The following is a 24,710-nucleotide window of genomic DNA, read 5'->3' as shown; positions in this document are numbered from 1 at the left end:
CTAGTTTGATACCAAACAAAATATTTAATTTCCAAAAGTTTACAAAATTGATTCTTGATTTCAGGTACAATAAATAATTGTGCAAAGTTTCAACTTGATCCAAGATAGGGTGTGCAACAAATAAATGTGCAAACTTTTTATCACAGTGAGTTGATATAAGCTTTAACAAAAATAAACCAATTTATGAAGATAGATGTTTTATTTTATCTTGAGATGTCAGTAATGATCAATCATTTTGTAATTGATAGAATTATCTTTAAAAATGGTGTTAACCTAAGTGGCTTGTAATTGTTTATTAAAAGTAACCAATGGTTCCAATGTAGCTATTTGTAACTTTAAAGAGAAGCCTTTAAGAAAAATAAGAACCATACATTTTATTGACAATCTTATGTGTTGCGTGTGTCTTGGAAAATATTTTGTGTAATTGCTTTTCTTTATTATGGATGTAAAATTTAATATGATGACATCTGTTAAGCATTAATAGTTGATAGTATTCAATTAAGCTTAAAAATGTGACAATGTGAACTAATACAGTGATGGTCAATACTGTTGTTGTGTATTAAATAATAGTTTAATTGCTTTTAGTTAGTTACAATGCTATTAATATTATAAGGCATTTTTTTTTTAATTTTTGTTTTTAATATTAGAGATAATGGTAGGCCTTTATTTGCTACAGTGTAGCAAATATACTGCACACTTATAGTATTCCTACTAGTAAATTATGTAATTTGTTGAATGCATTTAAAGAGCTTTCATATAAAATATGTCTTAACATAATTCTTTAGTTTTTATTTCATAATACTATTACTACTATTAATAATAACACCTTTATTATCCATGCAGAAAATGCCTTTACTTTAACTCTGTGAAAAATATTTACATGAACAATGCCATTAAAAAAAAAAACTATCTACATTGGATTTAAAAAAAAACAAATTATACTCGCTATAGCTCTAAAAATATTTTACTTAGTTTTTTTTTTACAGTGACCAATAGTTAAGACTAAAAATTAAGGTGTAAAATAATATACAATACAGTACTAAAAAAGACATTGTTATCTTGGCGTAAATAGGGCTGCTTCATTGAAGGATGTCTTTACTGCTAACTGTTGATCATTGTGCAGGCCATATGACACCCTGCTTATTAACTAAAGTGTGCTCCCAGATTCTGCAGGCTTTTCAGGACTTTGCTTATTTATCGTGCAATAGTAGATCATTAGCAGAACTAAGAACATTGATCTGGAAGCAGTCAGAAACTTGTTCTATATCAGCAGCATGTACATTCCTTTGATCTAAAAAAAAAATAATGAAAAAATAATACAAATAAAAAATTATATTTTAAAATGCAAAATATAAAAAGGATAATGCAGAAGTTCAATGTAATATAAATGATGGTATCCATATCTTGAGTCCACTTCCCCATTAATGTTTAGTCAGCTACCCTTATGAAACTTTAAAAACTGCATCCTCTTTGAATGCCATCTACAAGACAAAGATGATAGTGCCTAACATTTGGTTTGGCAGTTTTTTGGATAGCAGTCAATCTTGGTACTGATGCCAAGGTGGCTGGCTGATGACATGACAACTATTAGCTGGTTCAACATTGTTTTTTTTAAATACATTGACAAAGTTTAGTTTGTCTTTCCATTTTTCTCTTTTCTAGAAGTCAGCATATTTTTATATTTCTATAAGTATGAGGGAAGAGGCTTCTGCCAATGACAGATCTTTTTGGAGGCAGCTTGCTACCCAATGCGCCAGAGGGAGAGGATCTAAGTCTAAAAGTATAGTTATTGTTTATTGAGGGTTTGTTTTGCTGCTATACTTGCAACTATGTCCCTTGTATCGGTGGGCTGAAATCAATCACAACTGAATTTAATGTCTAGCTTTGTTTTAAAAACAAATTATTTTATATAAAACTTTTGAGGAGTACACATAATGGGTCCAAGAATATTGACTGATTTGGAAGGGTGGCTAACTTGGAGCTGTCTTCATATACACAGGAGCACCTGGCTGACAGCTGGTACATTGATGATAAAATAAGTTAGTTTGGGATTATCTGCGATAGAAAGTAAATGTACATAGTTATCTTAACCTGACCCTGTTTTCTAGTTTAAATGCATAGATAATTGAACCAATTAACAGCACCTAAAATTTGTTAAAATAGTAAAAGACTGATTTATAGCCAGTAACATATTCAGTTAACATTGACTAGCAAGAGTGTCATGTGCAAAGCATAATGACCTGCCACCTTTACTTTCAACAACAAATGTCAGGTACGTATTAGGGCTCAGGGTCATTTTAGAAACTCCATCCCAATCTTCGAACCCAAGACCCTTAGATTCAGAAACCAAGCCCTTTAACAATCAGCCAACCTTTTGAGAAGAATACTGAAATTATTACGGTATAAACCTTATTCATTAAGCCAAAATATCAAACTACAGCCTATGAGAAACAAAAAAGTAAACAGATAGAACAAGAAATCAAATGATGCACATGGGGATGCATTGGGCACACAATGGGAAGAACAGCAGACAACATTGCAAGACTGGACTGGAACCCAGAGAGGAAGAGAAAGTCTAGGAGACCCATGCAAACATGGATTAAACCGGCAGACCAAGAAGGAAAGTTGGCAGGATGGAAATGGACCCAAGCAAGGGGAATAGCCCAGAACAGATTCAGAATGTGAAGCACTGATGCGGCAGCTCTATGCTCTGCTGGGAGTCAAAAAGTTTAAGTCAAGTCCTGTATCCTTAGTGATTAGAATGAAGCTGTATTCAAATGTAATCTTGGAAAACTTATTTAAAAAAAAAAAGGATAATAAAAAAAAAAAGCTAATGACAACATTTTTAATTAGCATGCTTAAATAAGTTTTTTGGTTAGGTAATTTTTATCTAATTTCTTATGTTGTCTATTTTTTGTTATTATGCATTCATTCAAAGATAGAAAGATCTATTTAAAATAGCTATACCATAATTGTAGGCCAAAGGAACAGATGAATTTATATCATCTGCCCTATGGACCACAAGGTCTAAAAGGGGAACTATATCATAATGCTTTAAAAATCTACTTGCCATGAAGAAGAATAAAAACAGGCCATCTTTGCTGCAGTTCTTTGTTTTCTATCTGTTCCTAAAATATGGTTTCATTAAACTGTGTGCAGCTCCTAATTCATGATCACCAGGAAATACTCTGCATCATTATCTAAAAAACATTTACAATTAATGACCTAGACATAGAAGATTAGTGTAGATACTGGAACTGAAAGCTATTTTTTTATATAGTTTAATCAAATTAGCACTTGAAAAAAAGATTTAGTACAAAAAAAAAATAATAATTAGAAAGTTAACTTAATTTCCTGAATTAACCTGTAAGTTTTAGCTAACCTATTATGTATTATCACATTCACCTATCCCTAAGTTGTTGGACCATTGGGGCACCACACATGATCTGTTGGCCATATTTTCCATTCCTGTCTGTAATATTATCCAAAAGAAAAAAATTTTGATGTAGACTTTAAGTTTTGCCTGTAACTCATAGGAGATTATTTCATTAGTCTATAAGCTGATCTAATTTAGAGAACTTGGTCTGCATCTTGATCAGAACAATTGTTAATGAGATAATGAAGGTATTCAGCTGACAAATAAAATATAATGTGTTTAAAGTCTTAGTGATAATGGAATCCATGCTAAACTAGTTTGGACACTACTGAATATATCTAGCTCTAGAAATCCTATAAGAAGAGAAATATACCAACTTCGAAAAGTAATTACAAAAATATGTGGACAATGTTTGACATGCCAGTTCTACAGACTAGCTGGATTTCACTAAAGCTGCACCATGTAACAATATATATAGAATCTTAAATTCTACCAAGTCTTGGTTTTACTGACAACCAGTCGACAAATGCAGTTAACAATAATTAAACCTGTAGCTTGTCTTTATTAAATTCAAAAGAGCATTTTGGCCCACTTCAAATGTCTCAGATGAGGGAACGAAACCTGAACTACTGGCCTGAATATCACAGTCCACAGCAGCCCTTTCAAAACTTAAAATAATATGGAAAGACAAAGGCTTAGCCCTCAGCACCAAAATCAGACTGATGCGCTCTCTGGTCATGGCCACATTTTTATATGCTTGTGAGTCTTGGACGTTGACTGCAAAGCTAGAGAGGAGGATCCTAGCAATGGAATTGAAATTCTACACAAGAATTCTAGGTATTACAACAGAAGAATCCTAGGTATTACATTCAGAGACCACATCACAAACCAAGAGACTAAAGACAGGGTTACTGCAGTGATTGGACCCCATGATGACCTGCTAACTATTGTAAGAAAATGCAAGCTTAAAATCTATGGCTATATTACAAGATCTTCGGGGCTCACAAAGACCTTCCTTCAGGGAACAGTACCAGGAAAAAAAAAGAAGAGGCAGACAGAGAAAGTGATGGGAGGATAACATAAAAGAATGAACAGGTCTGCCATTGAAAGAGGTTCTAACTAAGGCAAAAGACAGAGAGGAATGGAGAAAAATGGTCGACGAGTCTTGCATGGTGCCCCAACGGTCCCATAGACTAAGGGATAGGTAAAAGTAATGTAATGCATAGAACACTTTGACACATAAGAAATGTTAAGTCTAATTATAAACTATTTATGTAGTTTTGTTTACCCAGAGAGTGGTTCAAAGAAGCATCAATGTTTTGGATAACTAAAGTCTTTAATAAAAATAAACTTGCTAATGACATGGTAGTTATCAGATGTCAAAGGATTCACCTGCTGTTCAGTGCTTGTATTAATTTGATCTTCCAGAATGATTCTTTAATGACTCCTTGATTCCACCGAGGACTAGTACTGTAACTCTAGTGTTGAAAACTGTCCTCACGTGAGCTTCACTCTTTGGTTCAAACTATAACATTATAAATAAATTTACATCAGATTAGTACATTTTCCTTAAATGAACTTTTATTTATACTTATATACTACTTCTTCTTTCTAACCAGCTTTTCGCTGCTGAGCTCAGAGCTCTTTTGCAGACTGTGCCAAGGAAAAATAGTGTCTTCAGTTGTTCAGCACTGCATACAGGGTGTTGGTTATGTTGGTTTGAAATGTTAGTAGGGTCTGCCTAAGGTGGATTAGGAAGGGGCATTCAAAGAGGATGTGGTTTACAGTTTCATAAGGGTGGGTGCAGTGTCTACAAAGAGGTAGGTGAGTGGGATTTATCTTGTTAAAATGGTAATTTAACAGAGGTGTTTGTCCTGTTCTTAGTTGGAAGGTTGTAGATTGCTCTTTGCAGGGGAAGAAGTTAATATTGTCCAGTTTGTTTGGCATGGTCATTTCTTTGTACATGGCTCTGCCTGTGTTTCCTGATGCCCATTGGCAGAACCACTCCTCTTTGTGACTGTTGACTAACATTGATCTTAGGGTGAGAGTTAACTGGTTGTTCCATAGTGATCCTGCCATACTTACTTTAAAAAGCTTAATGGAGTTTTATTAAAATCATTTATTGAAATATCTCTTAAATTGTACATAAAAAAAAAGAAGCCACTTACTAGTTGTCATGTTACTGCTTAGATTAATATTTTGAATAGAGATTGTTGGATTTTGATAAGAATTATTGTTTTAGAGATTCCTTTTATCTCCATTGCTAATCTTAACTTTGTTCTCTATTGAATCGGGAGCAAAACAAACTATGGACTCTCTTCCACTCTATTTTCTCATTTTACTGGCATCATGTCCCTGGGGAAATTTAAAAAAAAAAATTAATTTCAGCTCAATCTCAATGATCAAGGTCAATATATGAAAAAAAATCCCCCTGGTCCTAATCCAATGATTCCCATGTTCATTTCATCAAAATCTATCAAATACTTTCAAGTCTTTGAAGTAGTAGTAAAAATTCTACTTGGTCATTGGAGATAATTACAAGATTCCCATTGTTATTTCTGTGCTGTCAGATTATTACCATTGTCAAAAGTATTCATTATATTCATCTAGATTATAATAAAATGATGACATGCAAAATGTTTTCAGAGTTGAAGATAATTACTTCCTAGTCCAAACCTCCTGCAGGAGGATGGGGAATGGGAGCGGGCAGGGTTTGAACCCAGGATCATCGATAAATCTGAATGACAGTCCAGCGTGCAAACCACACGACTAGGCAGACCATCCTGGTGTTTTAAGGTGTCATAAATAATACTGCTAGTGATAATTAGTTGCTAATACAAAATAATATTTTCCTTAGCAGCATTTTCAAAATATTCAAAAAACCTTTGGATGCTATTTGTTGATGCAATTTTGATATGTGACTCCAAAAAGCTAACCCAATCTTAAATGTATTCTTAAGTTATACTAAGTTATATGTAGAGGGCTGCCTGGTTGTGTGGTATGTGCTCTGGGCTGTCATCATGATAATTACAAGTTTGAACTCTACCCGCTGCCATCCTCCAAGTCCTGTGGGAGGTTTGGACTTGAATGTAATAATCTTCACTTCTAAAGGAACTTTCAAAACAAAACAAGGGAGTCACAAATTAATGTTAATTAATGCTAAAAAAATGAATGAATTAAAAATAAGAAAAATAAATAAATTTTATTACAAAAATGTTTAGTCTCCCTGTAAACATATCATGGAGAATTGAGTGACAAGAATTGAATGCTAACTTTGAACACACTCCATTTGACTTTTGTTCCCCATTGAAGTCTCTGTGTGGTTTCCTCCATCCCAAAATTGTCTTCATGTAGTTCATGTCTCCTGTTGAAAAACCATTTCTTCAGTTTGTAAAATAACATATACACAATTCCTATGATTTCATCATTGTAAAACTAACCTACACTCCATAATATTATGTAATGTCTATATCTCTAGATAGGTTGGCATGTGAGTTTATGTTAGAAAGATGATCATCATGATCATGTTAGTTGGCAGTTAGGAATTGTCAGAAAACTCTTCACTTGAAAAACTAATCTCTATTAGAGGTCATAGTTCAGAGTACAAAAAGGGACAGGGCTTTGATAATTGTCATAAGCAAACAGTTAAAGTATACTATCCACTTCAATGAGGCCATGAGATGGTTTACATTTATATTTCTGAAATTTAAAAAAATGTATGCTGTTCATGATTTTTAACATTTTTATTATAGTATAAATAAACTAAACAAAGCTTGTAAAGTGGGCTTAAACTATAAATCTAGGTAGAACCCAGGTCATTTATGTAAATTAGAAACACAGGTTGACCTTGAACTGTTCTTTAAGGTACACATGAGTTAGCTTGGTAATGATTTGGACTCATTATTATTATAGTTAATTCTACAACTATTTTCAAAATCCTGGATCCATTGGTGTAATGGACAGGTAAAGTCAATTGTTTAATTTTGTAAGCAAACTATGGTGGTGAACTTTGTCAAAATGCCTTAGAGAAGTCAAAATAAAATGATGTTTGCTCACTATTATCTAAGTCTTTGAAAAGTCATCAATTAGACCTATTAAGAGTTACACATGACCTAGATTTCCTAAAACCATGTTGTCATAGAGTAAGGACATTATGTTAATCTAAGTAATTATGATGTTCATACACATTATGTGTTCTAGTATTTTACATGTGATGCTGATGAGTGATACTGGTCTGCAGTTTATCTACTTTGCTACTCTACCCTGATAATTTGATGCCCGAAAAAGCATTTTGAACACTGGTGCTAGTTCTTTGAGTAATCTAGCTTGAATACCATCAAATCCAAGTGGTTATTTGTTAGCTAATAGTTTTGGATCACTTTTCTTGTGTGTGTGTGTGTGTGTATCCTACTACAATCAAAGAGAGTAAAGTAACATTTTAAGATGATTATAAAATTTCAGCCACTTCCAAATACCATTTTTCACATATATTTCATATGAAGAAGATGGTGGAGCTCTAATGCTCATCTTCTGGAATTGCTGAATGAAGAAAGACTAAAAGACTTTATTTTCAAGCCTAAATTATGACATATCAAATGATGGGAAAAAAAACAAACTAAGACATACTCAGAGACGAAAAAATATTAATTAGTTGTAGGGAAATTTTCCCTCAGGATTCATTTACTAAATAGTATAGTGATGGCTGAATGTAATAAAAAAAATATGAATAAATTTAAAATATTTTTAGAAATCTTTGTAAATTATGATCACAGTCTCGGTTGACATTGCCTGTTATATGTTCACCTCGGGTTAAGAGGGTAAAAAGACACATGAAATTCCTGATGTAGAAACAGGAAGTAAGGACTAAATTGACTTTTAGTTCAGTCAGTAGTATCTTTTGGTCCAGTCTGCACGGTAGTGACTTAGAGAGTCGAGTAGTAACTTTGAGTTAAGTAGTATCTTTGGGCAGTCGAAGCCAGTGGTCACTTGAGACAGTATATATATTTCTAGTAGATAATGTTCTGTAGTATTGAAGTATTTGCTACCCGAAGTGATGTGGACTTTACTTGTAGTCTATTCTGAAAACTTAACATGTTGAATATACATGATACTGCTGTTATGCGGATGTGATAATGTCTTGTATTGGATTATGTAACTGCCAAGGAGTGCAGTATAATTATTGTCATCAAATAAACTTTATATTTTGCCTGCCAAAGTGGATTTAAGTCAGTCTGTAATATCTATGTTTGTCATGTGTGACTCCAGGAAGCACAAACCCAGCATTCCATGACATTTGCATTAATAGTAACCAGTCTTACGTGTAATATTATAATACTACGTCAACACACACTTAATGCTGACATATGCATGGTTCTTAATTTGAAATAGATTTATGCATGAGTGCAAACTCTCAACCATAGTTAATGGCTTGTATATCATTTTTTTAAATGACTTTGCTATTTAATCCTCATTATTGTAAATTATTGCATTTAATATTCTTTTAAGTTTACTGTTTAGAGCTATCCTGATATTGTGTGAACTCATCTTTCAGGGGGCCCAGGCCTAACCCCAAGAGGTCTTTTAATATGTAAAAACACAACCCTAACACTAAGCATATCCTTGCAATGTTTGTTTAGGTCTTTATCACAACTCACCCTAGCCCTAGAGTGTTCATGGTAGTGAGATCTTCTTCTACAGAAATGGATCTTTATTGTTGTCTGACATCATAGATATTATTCCTTTATTGACTGGATGTGATGGAACAGACCCTGAGTAATACAATGAAGAATGATTAGGACTTACTTCTGGTTTCTGAACAGTGATTATCAATAAATTTTTAACACTTTCATATATTTTTTTCATTCAAGTAAGGTTAACCCAATTAAGAAAGCCTAATGAACTTTTTTTTTTTTGTAACAAAGTTCTAGAATAACTGCATAACTTCACCTCTGGCACTGCCTTAATGATTTTAACTTCTTTACAGAGAGCAACAAGGTATTTACCTTGGAGTTTTTGTCTCAGATGAAGAAACCAAAACCGGAACTACTGGCCAGAATTGCCTAGACAACAGCAGCACTTGCAAAACTCAAAACAATCTGGACAGACAAAGGCATAGCCCTTGACACTAAAATCAGACTGATGTTGTTACGGCCACATTCCTTATATGAATGCCAATATTGGATGCTGACTTCAGATCTAGAGAAAGGGATCCTAGCAATGGAGCTAAGATGCTACAGAAAGATCTTCAGTATCACCTAACTTATCTTATCTTATATGATGACCTGCTAACCACTGTCAAAAAAAAGTAAACTCAAACTCTATGGCCAGGTCTTCCAGGCCCGCTAAGACTTTCCTTCAGGAAAAAAATACCAGAAAAAGAAGAAAACGGAAGACAGAGGAAGCGATGGGAAGACATCAAAGAATGGACAGGCATGTCATGGAATGAAATTCTATCCAAAGCAAAGGACAGAGAGGAATGGAGAAAGACATTTGACAGATCTTGTTAGGTGTCCCAATGGTTGAACAGACTAAGGGGTAGGTGAAGGTGATGAAGAGAACACACAACTCAATACTTTGAGCATCAAGCCATTGATCTCTTCAAATTGTCTCAAAAATTGAAATGATGCTTTTTTGTAATATAATCACTGATTCACACACATTTACTCACATAACTAAGTAGCTTTTGTTTACCCATCTTACTATCATTATTGTTTTAAAAAGATACAAATTATTTTGTTTTCTATACATACATTCCTATTTCTTAGGCAAACTTTTGCATTTATAAAACAATTATTTTTTAGATAGACATAATAAAAGACAGACAAACATACCCATACATGTTTAGCCAGCAGAAAAACATCTTTCTCTATAATTCTAGTCTGGCTGCAAGTCATTCATACATTGAGTATAGTTGATAGATAACTTTAGTGTCTTGTAAATCTGTGCATAGCAAACAAACAAAAAATATTTGTAGAATCATAGTAGTTACACATAAACTCGATTTTTTAACTGAGTAAAGTAGGATTTAATTTGTAGAATTCAAAGTATACCATCTTGATCCTTTCTCTTTCTCCTCAAACTTCATTTTGTGTACATATCTGAGGGCATGTGATGCATGATTACCTGATTAGGGAATAAATTCAAAAGATAACATTGCAATGTCTGTGAAGATTTACCATTTCTAAATACAACAGCAAACATTCATCTTAAAAAATATTATGGTGTTAATTTCTATAAACAATATTTAGACAAAATACAAAAAATATTCAAATAAAGTTAAGTTTCTATGTAGTGAGTGGATGCTTTACCCACTAAATGTTTATTTGACATAGTCTCCATGTTCAATTAAAATTTTATTTACCAACAGTGCTATTTTAGTAACAGTAATAAACAAACTTACCAATTGATAAGAAATACATTCCTGAGACCTCGAAATAGTCTCACCACAGCTATAGGTGTTGGAATGATATCAAAAGGTATTGAGAGTGTTGTCCCTTGCTCTATGAAAGAAATCCAAAGCTTGCCTCTGGCAAACTTCCACACACAGTCTTCACTTTTCTGAAAAACGTACAACTTAGTAAATAGATGGCAACATAATGGAGAAAATGCAACAATCAATAATCTGTTTATTAACTTAAAACTTTAAAAGGGGCATCAGTATTGGAGCTGACCTGCTAACTATAGTAAAAAAACATAAGCTAAAAATCTATGGCCACCTTACAAGGTCTTAGGGGCCCGCAAGGACTATGTGGTCAAGACATTTTCAAAATAGTTATAAGGCGAAAAAAATATGAATTGATCAAAATCAATCTTAACGAGAATAAAATAGAACCACTCATTGGTCGGCATTCTATTTTTATGTCAGTGTAACTCTTATTCTTTGATAATTTTTGTTTAGATGCAAGAGCGTTCAATGACAACTTGAATTATAGACCTGAATGGGTTCCACTTTAGATTTTTCAGAATGTGGTGACTGATAGTGACATGCAGATGGTGGTGACTGATAGTACCATTAATGCAGATGGTGGTGACTGACAACTCCATTCAAACAGATGGTGGTGACTTATAGCACCATTCATGCATATGGTGGTGACTGATAGTACCATTCATATAGATGGTGGTGACTGATAGTACCATTCAAACAGATGGTGGTGACTGATAGTATCATTCATACAGATGGTGGTGACTGATATTACCATTCATTCAAATGGTGGTGACTGATAGTAATATTCATTCAGAATGTGGTGACTGATAGTGACATGCAGATGGTGGTGACTGATAGTACCATTCATTCAGAATGTGGTGACTGATAGTGACATGCAGATGGTGGTGACTGATAGTACCATTAATGCAGATGGTGGTGTCTGACAACTCCATTCAAACAGATGGTGGTGACTTATAGCACCATTCATGCATATGGTGGTGACTGATAGTACCATTCATATAGTATTATTCATGGACATGGTGGTGACTGATATTACCATTCATTCAAATGGTGGTGACTGATAGTACCATTAATGCAGATGGTGGTGACTGACAACTCCATTCAAACAGATGGTGGTGACCTATAGCACCATTCATGCATATGGTGGTGACTGATAGTACCATTAATGCAGATGGTGGTGACTGACAACTCCATTCAAACAGATGGTGGTGACTTATAGCACCATTCATGCATATGGTGGTGACTGATAGTACCATTCATTGACAATGTGGTGACTGATAGTGACATGCAGATGGTGGTGACTAATAGTATCATAATGCAGATGGCGGTGACTGACAACTCCATTCAAACAGATGGTGGTGACTTATAGCACCATTCATGCATATGGTGGTGACTGACAGTACCATTCTTAGCAATTATACATTAAACACTGAACCACACAGATGGTGGTGACTGATAGTACCATTCATACAGATGTTGTTGACTGATAGTATCATTCATACAGATGGTGGTGACTTAAATCACCATTCATATAGATGGTGGTGACTAATAGTACCATTCACACAGATGGTGGTGACTGATAGTACCATTAATGCAGATGGTGGTGACTGACAACTCCATTCAAACAGATGGTGGTGACTTATAGCACCATTCATGCATATGGTGGTGACTGATAGTACCATTCATATAGTATTATTCATGCACATGGTGGTGACTGATATTACCATTCATTCAAATGGTGGTGACTGATAGTACCATTAATGCAGATGGTGGTGACTGACAACTCCATTCAAACAGATGGTGGTGACCTATAGCACCATTCATGCATATGGTGGTGACTGATAGTACCATTCATATAGATGGTGGTGACTGATAGTACCATTAATGCAGATGGTGGTGACTGACAACTCCATTCAAACAGATGGTGGTGACTGATAGTACCATTCATATAGATGGTGGTGACTGATAGTACCATTCATATAGATGGTGGTGACTGATAGTACCATTCAAACAGATGGTGGTGACTGATAGTACCATTCAAACAGATGGTGGTGACTGATAGTATCATTCATACAGATGGTGGTGACTGATATTACCATTCATTCAAATGGTGGTGACTGATAGTACCATTCATTCAGAATGTGGTGACTGATAGTGACATGCAGATGGTGGTGACTGATAGTACCATTAATGCAGATGGTGGTGACTGACAACTCCATTCAAACAGATGGTGGTGACTTATAGCACCATTCATGCATATGGTGGTGACTGATAGTACCATTCATATAGTATTATTCATGCAGATGGTGGTGACTGATATTAACATTCATTCAAATGGTGGTGACTGATAGTACCATTAATGCAGATGGTGGTGACTGACAACTCCATTCAAACAGATGGTGGTGACCTATAGCACCATTCATGCATATGGTGGTGACTGATAGTACCATTCATATAGATGGTGGTGACTGATAGTACCATTCAAACAGATGGTGGTGACTGATAGTATCATTCATACAGATGGTGGTGACTGATATTACCATTTATTCAAATGGTGGTGACTGATAGTACCAATCATTCAGAATGTGGTGACTGATAGTGACATGCAGATGGTGGTGACTGATAGTACCATTAATGCAGATGGTGGTGACTGACAACTCCATTCAAACAGATGGTGGTGACTTATAGCACCATTCATGCATATGGTGGTGACTGATAGTACCATTCATATAGTATTATTCATGGACATGGTGGTGACTAATATTACCATTCATTCAAATGGTGGTGACTGATAGTACCATTAATGCAGATGGTGGTGACTGACAACTCCATTCAAACAGATGGTGGTGACCTATAGCACCATTCATGCATATGGTGGTGACTGATAGTACCATTAATGCAGATGGTGGTGACTGACAACTCCATTCAAACAGATGGTGGTGACTTATAGCACCATTCATGCATATGGTGGTGACTGATAGTACCATTCATTGACAATGTGGTGACTGATAGTGACATGCAGATGGTGGTGACTAATAGTATCATAATGCAGATGGTGGTGACTGACAACTCCATTCAAACAGATGGTGGTGACTTATAGCACCATTCATGCATATGGTGGTGACTGACAGTACCATTCTTAGCAATTATACATTAAACACTGAACCACACAGATGGTGGTGACTGATAGTACCATTCATACAGATGTTGTTGACTGATAGTATCATTCATACAGATGGTGGTGACTTAAATCACCATTCATATAGATGGTGGTGACTAATAGTACCATTCACACAGATGGTGGTGACTGATAGTACCATTAATGCAGATGGTGGTGACTGACAACTCCATTCAAACAGATGGTGGTGACTTATAGCACCATTCATGCATATGGTGGTGACTGATAGTACCATTCATATAGTATTATTCATGCACATGGTGGTGACTGATATTACCATTCATTCAAATGGTGGTGACTGATAGTACCATTAATGCAGATGGTGGTGACTGACAACTCCATTCAAACAGATGGTGGTGACTTATAGCACCATTCATGCATATGGTGGTGACTGATAGTACCATTCATATAGTATTATTCATGCAGATGGTGGTGACTGATATTAACATTCATTCAAATGGTGGTGACTGATAGTACCATTAATGCAGATGGTGGTGACTGACAACTCCATTCAAACAGATGGTGGTGACCTATAGCACCATTCATGCATATGGTGGTGACTGACAGTACCATTCTTAGCAATTATACATTAAACACTGAACCACACAGATGGTGGTGACTGATAGTACTATTCATACAGATGTTGTTGACTGATAGTATCATTCATACAGATGGTGGTGACTTAAATCACCATTCATATAGATGGTGGTGACTAATAGTACCATTCACACAGATGGTGGTGACTGATAGTACCATTAATGCAGATGGTGGTGACTGACAACTCCATTCAAACAGATGGTGGTGACTTATAGCACCATTCATGCATATGGTGGTGACTGATAGTACCATTCATATAGTATTATTCATGCACATGGTGGTGACTGATATTACCATTCATTCAAATGGTGGTGACTGATAGTACCATTAATGCAGATGGTGGTGACTGACAACTCCATTCAAACAGATGGTGGTGACCTATAGCACCATTCATGCATATGGTGGTGACTGATAGTACCATTCATATAGATGGTGGTGACTGATAGTACCATTAATGCAGATGGTGGTGACTGACAACTCCATTCAAACAGATGGTGGTGACTGATAGTACCATTCATATAGATGGTGGTGACTGATAGTACCATTCATATAGATGGTGGTGACTGATAGTACCATTCAAACAGATGGTGGTGACTGATAGTACCATTCAAACAGATGGTGGTGACTGATAGTATCATTCATACAGATGGTGGTGACTGATATTACCATTCATTCAAATGGTGGTGACTGATAGTACCATTCATTCAGAATGTGGTGACTGATAGTGACATGCAGATGGTGGTGACTGATAGTACCATTAATGCAGATGGTGGTGACTGACAACTCCATTCAAACAGATGGTGGTGACTTATAGCACCATTCATGCATATGGTGGTGACTGATAGTACCATTCATATAGTATTATTCATGCAGATGGTGGTGACTGATATTAACATTCATTCAAATGGTGGTGACTGATAGTACCATTAATGCAGATGGTGGTGACTGACAACTCCATTCAAACAGATGGTGGTGACCTATAGCACCATTCATGCATATGGTGGTGACTGATAGTACCATTCATATAGATGGTGGTGACTGATAGTACCATTCAAACAGATGGTGGTGACTGATAGTATCATTCATACAGATGGTGGTGACTGATATTACCATTTATTCAAATGGTGGTGACTGATAGTACCAATCATTCAGAATGTGGTGACTGATAGTGACATGCAGATGGTGGTGACTGATAGTACCATTAATGCAGATGGTGGTGACTGACAACTCCATTCAAACAGATGGTGGTGACTTATAGCACCATTCATGCATATGGTGGTGACTGATAGTACCATTCATATAGTATTATTCATGGACATGGTGGTGACTAATATTACCATTCATTCAAATGGTGGTGACTGATAGTACCATTAATGCAGATGGTGGTGACTGACAACTCCATTCAAACAGATGGTGGTGACCTATAGCACCATTCATGCATATGGTGGTGACTGATAGTACCATTAATGCAGATGGTGGTGACTGACAACTCCATTCAAACAGATGGTGGTGACTTATAGCACCATTCATGCATATGGTGGTGACTGATAGTACCATTCATTGACAATGTGGTGACTGATAGTGACATGCAGATGGTGGTGACTAATAGTATCATAATGCAGATGGTGGTGACTGACAACTCCATTCAAACAGATGGTGGTGACTTATAGCACCATTCATGCATATGGTGGTGACTGACAGTACCATTCTTAGCAATTATACATTAAACACTGAACCACACAGATGGTGGTGACTGATAGTACCATTCATACAGATGTTGTTGACTGATAGTATCATTCATACAGATGGTGGTGACTTAAATCACCATTCATATAGATGGTGGTGACTAATAGTACCATTCACACAGATGGTGATGACTGATAGTACCATTAATGCAGATGGTGGTGACTGACAACTCCATTCAAACAGATGGTGGTGACTTATAGCACCATTCATGCATATGGTGGTGACTGATAGTACCATTCATATAATATTATTCATGCACATGGTGGTGACTGATATTACCATTCATTCAAATGGTGGTGACTGATAGTACCATTAATGCAGATGGTGGTGACTGACAACTCCATTCAAACAGATGGTGGTGACTTATAGCACCATTCATGCATATGGTGGTGACTGATAGTACCATTCATATAGTATTATTCATGCAGATGGTGGTGACTGATATTAACATTCATTCAAATGGTGGTGACTGATAGTACCATTAATGCAGATGGTGGTGACTGACAACTCCATTCAAACAGATGGTGGTGACCTATAGCACCATTCATGCATATGGTGGTGACTGATAGTACCATTCATATAGATGGTGGTGACTGATAGTACCATTCAAACAGATGGTGGTGACTGATAGTATCATTCATACAGATGGTGGTGACTGATATTACCATTTATTCAAATGGTGGTGACTGATAGTACCAATCATTCAGAATGTGGTGACTGATAGTGACATGCAGATGGTGGTGACTGACAACTCCATTCAAACAGATGGTGGTGACTTATAGCACCATTCATGCATATGGTGGTGACTGATAGTACCATTCATATAGTATTATTCATGGACATGGTGGTGACTGATATTACCATTCATTCAAATGGTAATGACTGATAGTACCATTAATGCAGATGGTGGTGACTGACAACTCCATTCAAACAGATGGTGGTGACCTATAGCACCATTCATGCATATGGTGGTGACTGATAGTACCATTCATGCATATGGTGGTGACTGATAGTACCATTCATATAGATGGTGGTGACTGATAGTACCATTAATGCAGATGGTGGTGACTGACAACTCCATTCAAACAGATGGTGGTGACTTATAGTACCATTCATGCATATGGTGGTGACTGATAGTACCATTCATATAGTATTATTCATGGACATGGTGGTGACTGATATTACCATTCATTCAAATGGTGGTGACTGATAGTACCATTAATGCAGATGGTGGTGACTGACAACTCCATTCAAACAGATGGTGGTGACCTATAGCACCATTCATGCATATGGTGGTGACTGATAGTACCATTTATATAGATGGTGGTGACTGATAGTACCATTCAAACAGATGGTGGTGACTGATAGTATCATTCATACAGATGGTGGTGACTGATATTACCATTCATTCAAATGGTGATGACTGATAGTACCATTCATTCAGAATGTGGTGACTGATAGTGACATGCAGATGGTGGTGACTGATAGTACCATTAATGCAGATGGTGGTGACTGACAACTCCATTCAAACAGATGGTGGTGACTTATAGCACCATTCATGCATATGGTGGTGACTGATAGTACCATTCATATAGTTCTATTCATGGACATGGTGGTGACTGATATTACCATTCATTCAAATGGTGGTGACTGATAGTACCATTAATGCAGATGGTGGTGACTGACAACTCCATTCAAACAGATGGTGGTGACCTATAGCACCATTCATGCATATGGTGGTGACTGATAGTACCATTCATATAGATGGTGGTGACTGATAGTACCATTAATGCAGATGGTGGTGACTGACAACTCCATTCAAACAGATGGTGGTGACTTATAGCACCATTCATGCATATGGTGGTGACTGATAGTACCATTCATTGACAATGTGGTGACTGATAGTGACATGCAGATGGTGGTGACTAATAGTATCATAATGCAGATGGCGGTGACTGACAACTCCATTCAAACAGATGGTGGTGACTTATAGCACCATTCATGCATATGGTGGTGACTGACAGTACCATTCTTAGCAATTATACATTAAACACTGAACCACACAGATGGTGGTGACTGATAGTACCATTCATACAGATGTTGTTGACTGATAGTATCATTTATACAGATGGTGGTGACTTAAATCACCATTCATATAGATGGTGGTGACTAATAGTACCATTCACACAGATGGTGGTGACTAATAGTACCATTCACACAGATGGTGGTGACTTAAATCACCATTTATATAGATGGTGGTGACTAATAGTACCATTCACAAAGATGGTGGTGACTGAGCATGGAATGGGTTGCCTAAGCCAACCAAGAAAACCAATGACTTGTCAGAATTTAAGTCATTGGTTAACATGCATGACTAGATGCATGATGCATAGGATGTAATCATCATTTCTATATTTTATATTTGGATTCATTAATTCATGTATTGTCATTGACAAGGAATATATGTTTAAAATTTCAACTTGATCCGTGAAAAGGAAATGGGAGACAGACACAGACCAAGTGAGCTAAGCTTTTAAAAAAGTCCTAAATTCTGTTAAAAGAATCCAAAGAAGCTAACAAATGAACTGTCTTTATTTCATGTCTAACTCTAGTCTTTGTTTTTATGATGATGTTATTGTCACTATAAAAAACCTAATACGCAAAACAAAATGAATCTTAACATTTTTTTTTACAGGCCTAATTCCATATTGTAAAGTAGCAAATCCTAATAATGTTAATAATGTATAGCCTAAAAGTACTTAGAGTTGTTCTAGTGTGCACACACGTTTTAATAATTGTAATTTTTTAGTTAATTTAATGATATATTTATTCTAATTGTTCATCTTTCCTTTCAACTAACAAAGGAATTCCTAAAACACAAAGTTGTAAGATCTCATGTAGCATAAATTTCTTAAGATGAAATCAAAGTTTCAAGCCATAAGTTTTCTATAATGTTTATGGGCTAGCTGATCAAACCATTACAGGCTAGAAATATAGAATAGAAAATAGAAATATTTGCCAATGCTTTGCAACCACAGGAAAAAAAAATTATACAAGTTGAGGACAATAAATATTTTTTGACCTAAAGTTAGCTTTCTTGGGCTATTTTAAAAACTAATTTGAAGTATACAATTAAAAAATTACTTAATGTTTACTTCCTTTTTAGAGCTCTATGTCAAGCAAGCAACTTACAATTACTGGTTAATTGAAAACTTATGAATGGGTTAATTAGAACTAGCTGCAGTGTGTTAAGGTGCTTAGTTCTATTAACTTCTTAACGGTGAAGATCACACTTGATAAAGCAATTCCAGTATTATATTAATGATAGATTGTAGAATATTAACATTCTGAAATGAAGCTTCCCAATCAAACTGTATAAAGGCAGATTAAATAAATACAATCTATATCTAGTCATACACAAAATACATTGAAGTGACAGTAATAAAGTCTAAACTATACAAAAGATTAGATACAGAAAACAGCAAGGCTCTTAAAAATGGTACCTCAATTCCTGTATAATAGAACACAGTAAACCAAGTGTCCCTCTTATTTAATTATATAGGTTACATACGTTTATTCAAAAAATAGATAATTATGTCTTTCTAATTATGAATTTCATGTGTCAGTCTAGTCATGCATGTTAATCAGTGACTTAAACTCTGCTAAGTAATTGTTTTTCCCAGCTGATTCATGAAACGAACTACACGCTCATTTAAACTATACTATTCTTAACAATACTCTTCATATAGCTATTTCTACAAGAGAGGTCATTAGTACTATCAAAGCAAAGATGGACTGGCTTAATGGGCATTCTGGCAAATGTTCAAATGCCTGATGGGTAGACACTACAACTGGACCAGTGGACCACTGAATAGGCCCTTTGAATGATATTAAGGCCTGTTTAAGTTTTTAATATTTTTTGTAAAAGGTGTCCTTTTACCTTTTTAAAGATCTTTTTATAAAATGTACAGTGTATACTAGCCTTATACACATTTTTGATAATGATAGAATGGATTATATGATATAATATGTGGCCTAAATTCAAAATATTAGGTGCATATAAGGACTGTAGTGCATCTTACGGCAAGGTGCAGGGCATAGTAGGCCTATTATTTTCGGTATTGTACTGTACTACAGTTCAGTGACTGTACTGTTAATAAAGTACAATACATTTTAATCAAACATTTAGAAAAAAATCTAGTCTTGATAAAAAAAAAAGCAATTAATTTTGTGATTTAATAACTCATATCTTCGGTCTACGTCTACGTTATTATTTAAATTTAGACTATTTATTATACTAGATCTAGACAATCTTACTCAATCTAGTAACTAGTCTAGATCTAGATCTAATTCTAATCAAGTCTAATGTTTTGTTATTTCAATGAAATCAATGCAATGATGTAAAATCATAAAGAATCTACACACAAAAAGTACAATAATCAAGTTATATTTAATACTGGTACTTTTCATTTGTTGAACAAAAGAACGTCATTTAACCTCGTTCTTCTTTTGACATAGATTCTATCTAAAAAAGGAAAGAAAATACAATCATAACAATGTGAGCCACCATAGTCCATATTGATGCTTTTACCGTTGTCAACAATAATATTACGGTGTATAAGCAAAAAGTCCCCTGAGAAATGTTGAGAATGCTGTACAACTATAAACCTAGATCTAGAACAGGGGTTCTTAACCTGTGGTCGCGACCCTTTTGGACGTCAAATGACCATTTCACAGGGTTGCCTAAGACCATCAGAAAATTGGATTGGGGGGGGGGGGATTTATAATTTTTATCGCTAGTTTTTTTTGTTCTTATGTGTTGTAACATTTTTGTACCACAGTGGATATAGATTTATATTGCAAATTATAGAGATGGGACATTACTCAAATAGCATTATTACCAAATAAATTTAGAAACGATCGTCAAGTTTCAATTTTAAAAAAAAGTGGCGGTGACAAATATAATAATAAGGCTAGTCTTCGAGTCTGAATTTTAAGATTAGTGAGGAATGCAGTATTTCCCATGGCTGCGCAGTCCCAGCTGTGACCTACATATAACAAAGACATACCCTATATATTGCAAGACGATACAGAGGGTACTTTTAGTGAATGTAACATCCTTGTTTGATAGTAGTTTGTTATTTTTATTTGTTCTTCTTTGTGTTTCTTTTTTTTTATAATTGTCATTCAAAAATCGATGTTACAGACCACATCTTTGTTGTTGCAAAATATATTTTTCAAGAAATAAATTTACTGTCTATCAATGCATCGAAACACCATTGTGGGATCAAACATTTCTTTGGTGAAGATATAATCACGTAGTGAAGAAAATTCAATTAATAAATACGCCATCGTATTATAGTCAATGGAAAAAAGTTCATTATGTAACAACTCATGAACACGGACTTGTAACAAAAGAAGGTTAATAAAATAAAAGAGAATGACGATTTTTTAATATTTTTTTTTTGCGGTATAGTTTTAGCAGAAACCCGATGCAACATTTGTAATGAAGTTCTCTCTGCCATATGTATTGAGGTCGAACAAACATCCGAACTTTGCCGATTATGACATACAGTGGTTTAGTTTAGATGGTTTAGACTCATATGGCAAGTACCATAATTGAAACATATCAGCCTATGAATCTTCTTGTTTGGTAGCTGTCAGAATCGCCAGAGTTCTGAAACCTCACACCACTACCAAGCAGTTATTGTCAGTGGCTAAAGATATGATTGGAGCCAAATTTATTAATAAATTTAGTGTAATTTGCATAAATAATGACACTATTTACAGGAGATTAGTTGACATGTCTTCTGATATTAAGGAAATGATATCTGCTTCTTTTACAATATTTAGCATCCAGCTTGATGAATCCACAGGCGTTGTAAATTGTTCACAATTACTAGTTCCGGTAAGATATACCAGTATACACAAAGGAGATTTTCAAAGATTAGTTTCAATGCAAAACTCTATAAACGACCTCTACAGCACCTGATGTAATTGACAAAGTTGGTTAAATTTGAAAAAGCAAAAGACTTCTTGGAAAAATAATTGTGGCATCTGAACAGATGGTGCTCTAAGTATGCTTGGATGTCGGTCTAGAGGTTCTATCTTTGGTATAGAATGAGTCCTCATAAGAATTCATCCTAATTCACTGTATGATTTATCGACATATATTAGCAACGTCAATAGCAATGCATCTAGCAATGCATCTAAATATTTCTCTTCAATGTCAATTACAAAATTCTGGATCAACTGTTTGCAGTCATATCTTCACAACATAAATAACATATATACACACACACATATATATATATCTTTAAATACAAACTATAAATTCTAAGCTTTTACTTTAATTACTATAATCTACATGTATGTTTGAACATTTCATTTTTTTATATATAATATTCACATAGATAGGCCTACCTACTACTACTATAGTCTATATTACTATATTAGTATAAATCAAACTTTGTAGCACCTATGTTAAAAGTTAACTCTATTTTAAATAAAAGATCTAATAGATCTATAAATATTTATTGGCTGACAGAGTAGTCAGTAGATCTTATCAAATATAGAGCTAATTAACTGGATCTTCTAACTCTTTGAGTACTTAGACTGATTTTTATACTAGAACTAGATAATCAAGAATGTCTAGTCTAGATCTAATCAAGATGTCATTTTAATTCTATAATAGTAAAAGAGTAGATCCTTCAATTTACACCTATCTATATCTAGGTCTAATAAACAAACTAGATCTAGAATCTAGTAAGTATTAAGTATTAGAGATCTAGACATACTCACAATAGTCTCTCTAAGTCTAGACTTTAACTTGTCTAGGAATAGAGTGCCACTAGAGTACTGCTAGAGCTACTAGTTAACTAGATATTATATTTTCTCTAGATTTAGTTAGGTCTAGCGGCAGTCTAGCCTAAACCTAAATCCAAATTACTTTAGATTTAGTTCTAGATCTAGATCTTGAAATTTGATCTAGGTCTAGACACTAATTTAGTAATGATAGAAGACTAGCCCTAGCTAGAATCATCTACTTGATCTAGAGTCTTGCATTTTTAAAATACGTTTTTTATAATTAGTCTAGATCTAAAATCTAGATTTAATTAGAGCTAGTCTAGACTTTAAAAGTAGAATATTGAATATTATTTATTTTTTTTAGATCTATATCTGATAATAGATTATAATAATATTTATCATTATAATAGATAATCTACTTTTGATCTACGCTGTAGAAATAGATCTAGAATCTAGATCTCTAGACTTGATTTAGCCTCTAGGTTTGGTTTCCTGGTTTCAATTTTTATGCCGGCAGATCAAACTTATTATAATTAGATCTTACTAAATTAGGCGTCTCAGGCCGGGGCCTTACTGATTTGTTTCTAAATTTTGTTTACGTTTTTGATAAAAAGCGAAAAATCGGAAAAAAGCGCATGCGCCGTAACTTAAGAATTGTAACTTCCTGTCTTTCTTTGAATTCGACTTATTAAGTTTTAGTTTGAAAGATCAAAACGTGAATGTGAAAAAAAAAAAAAAAGTCCTATACCGAGCCGGCAATCAGTCGTACTGGCATTTGCCGGCAAGTTGTTTTTTTTTACTTCGATTTTGCCGGCATGCCGGATAGCTGGCGATCTTGCATCCATGACAATTTTTTGTTATGGTTGGGGGTCGCCTCCTAGTGAAAAGTTGTGTTAGGGGGTCGCGGAGCTAAAGAGGTTAAGAACCGCTGATCTAGAGTGAGAATATAGACTATATCTACTTCTGATAACTTAAACTCACTAAACCTGTAGCATAAAAATAAATGACAAACCTAGATCTAGTCAATTAATTGTTTCTTCTACAATAATAAGGCTTCTCTTCGAGTCCGAAGATTAACGAGGAATTCATATTTCCCGTGGCTATAATACGCATTTATTGTCAGCATAATCTAGACTACTATCTGACCTAGATCAATATAAAGAATGACGAGCGCTATAAAACAAGTAGATCTAGATTTCCAAGGGTACGCTATTCTGCCTCAAGTAATTAGGCTAAATGAATAGCAAAACAAAACTGTGGGAGTGTACAAGGGAATGCGAGAGCTTTCCCATTGCACGGTGCGGAGTTTAAAGTTTCCACGTCCCTGTCGATAATCCATGTGCCGTTCCTCAAGGGACCGTTACAATAATGGCGAGTCCTGCACGGTTAGCTTGGTAAAACATAGGGAAATGGCGGGGTGTTCCCGGTTTGCTCGGCCTTCGGCCATGTATTCTAGTCCATGCGATCGGAAACAGCAATGTCTTACATAGGCATTGACTTGGACCTCTTTCAGACAGAACGGTTTGTTCAAGCAGGCTTCGGCTCAACTCTTTTGACAATCA

At 35.1% G+C, this 24,710-nt stretch overlaps 1 long non-coding RNA gene across 12 annotated transcripts; it reads right to left on the bottom strand.

Moving 5' to 3' along the window:
* Positions 1–946: 946 nt before the first annotated feature.
* Positions 947–24,184, bottom strand: LOC129927773 (uncharacterized). Of its 12 annotated transcripts, none has more exons than XR_008779441.1 (11): positions 24,161–24,184; positions 10,776–10,933; positions 10,426–10,498; positions 10,207–10,315; positions 9,379–9,471; positions 9,031–9,144; positions 6,586–6,740; positions 5,545–5,731; positions 4,769–4,901; positions 3,383–3,472; positions 3,072–3,200 (listed from the first exon to the last, which is right to left on the bottom strand). It is a non-coding gene; the product is annotated as an uncharacterized LOC129927773 (long non-coding RNA). The 12 variants fall into 12 exon arrangements; XR_008779439.1 differs by lacking the exon at positions 24,161–24,184 and adding an exon at positions 23,723–23,864; XR_008779431.1 differs by lacking the exon at positions 24,161–24,184 and adding an exon at positions 23,693–23,785.
* Positions 24,185–24,710: the final 526 nt, after the last annotated feature.

Source organism: Biomphalaria glabrata, chromosome 8 (assembly GCF_947242115.1).
Source record: "Biomphalaria glabrata chromosome 8, xgBioGlab47.1, whole genome shotgun sequence".
NCBI classification, from domain to species: Eukaryota; Metazoa; Mollusca; class Gastropoda; family Planorbidae; genus Biomphalaria; species Biomphalaria glabrata.
This window is presented reverse-complemented; position numbering and strand designations above follow the sequence as displayed.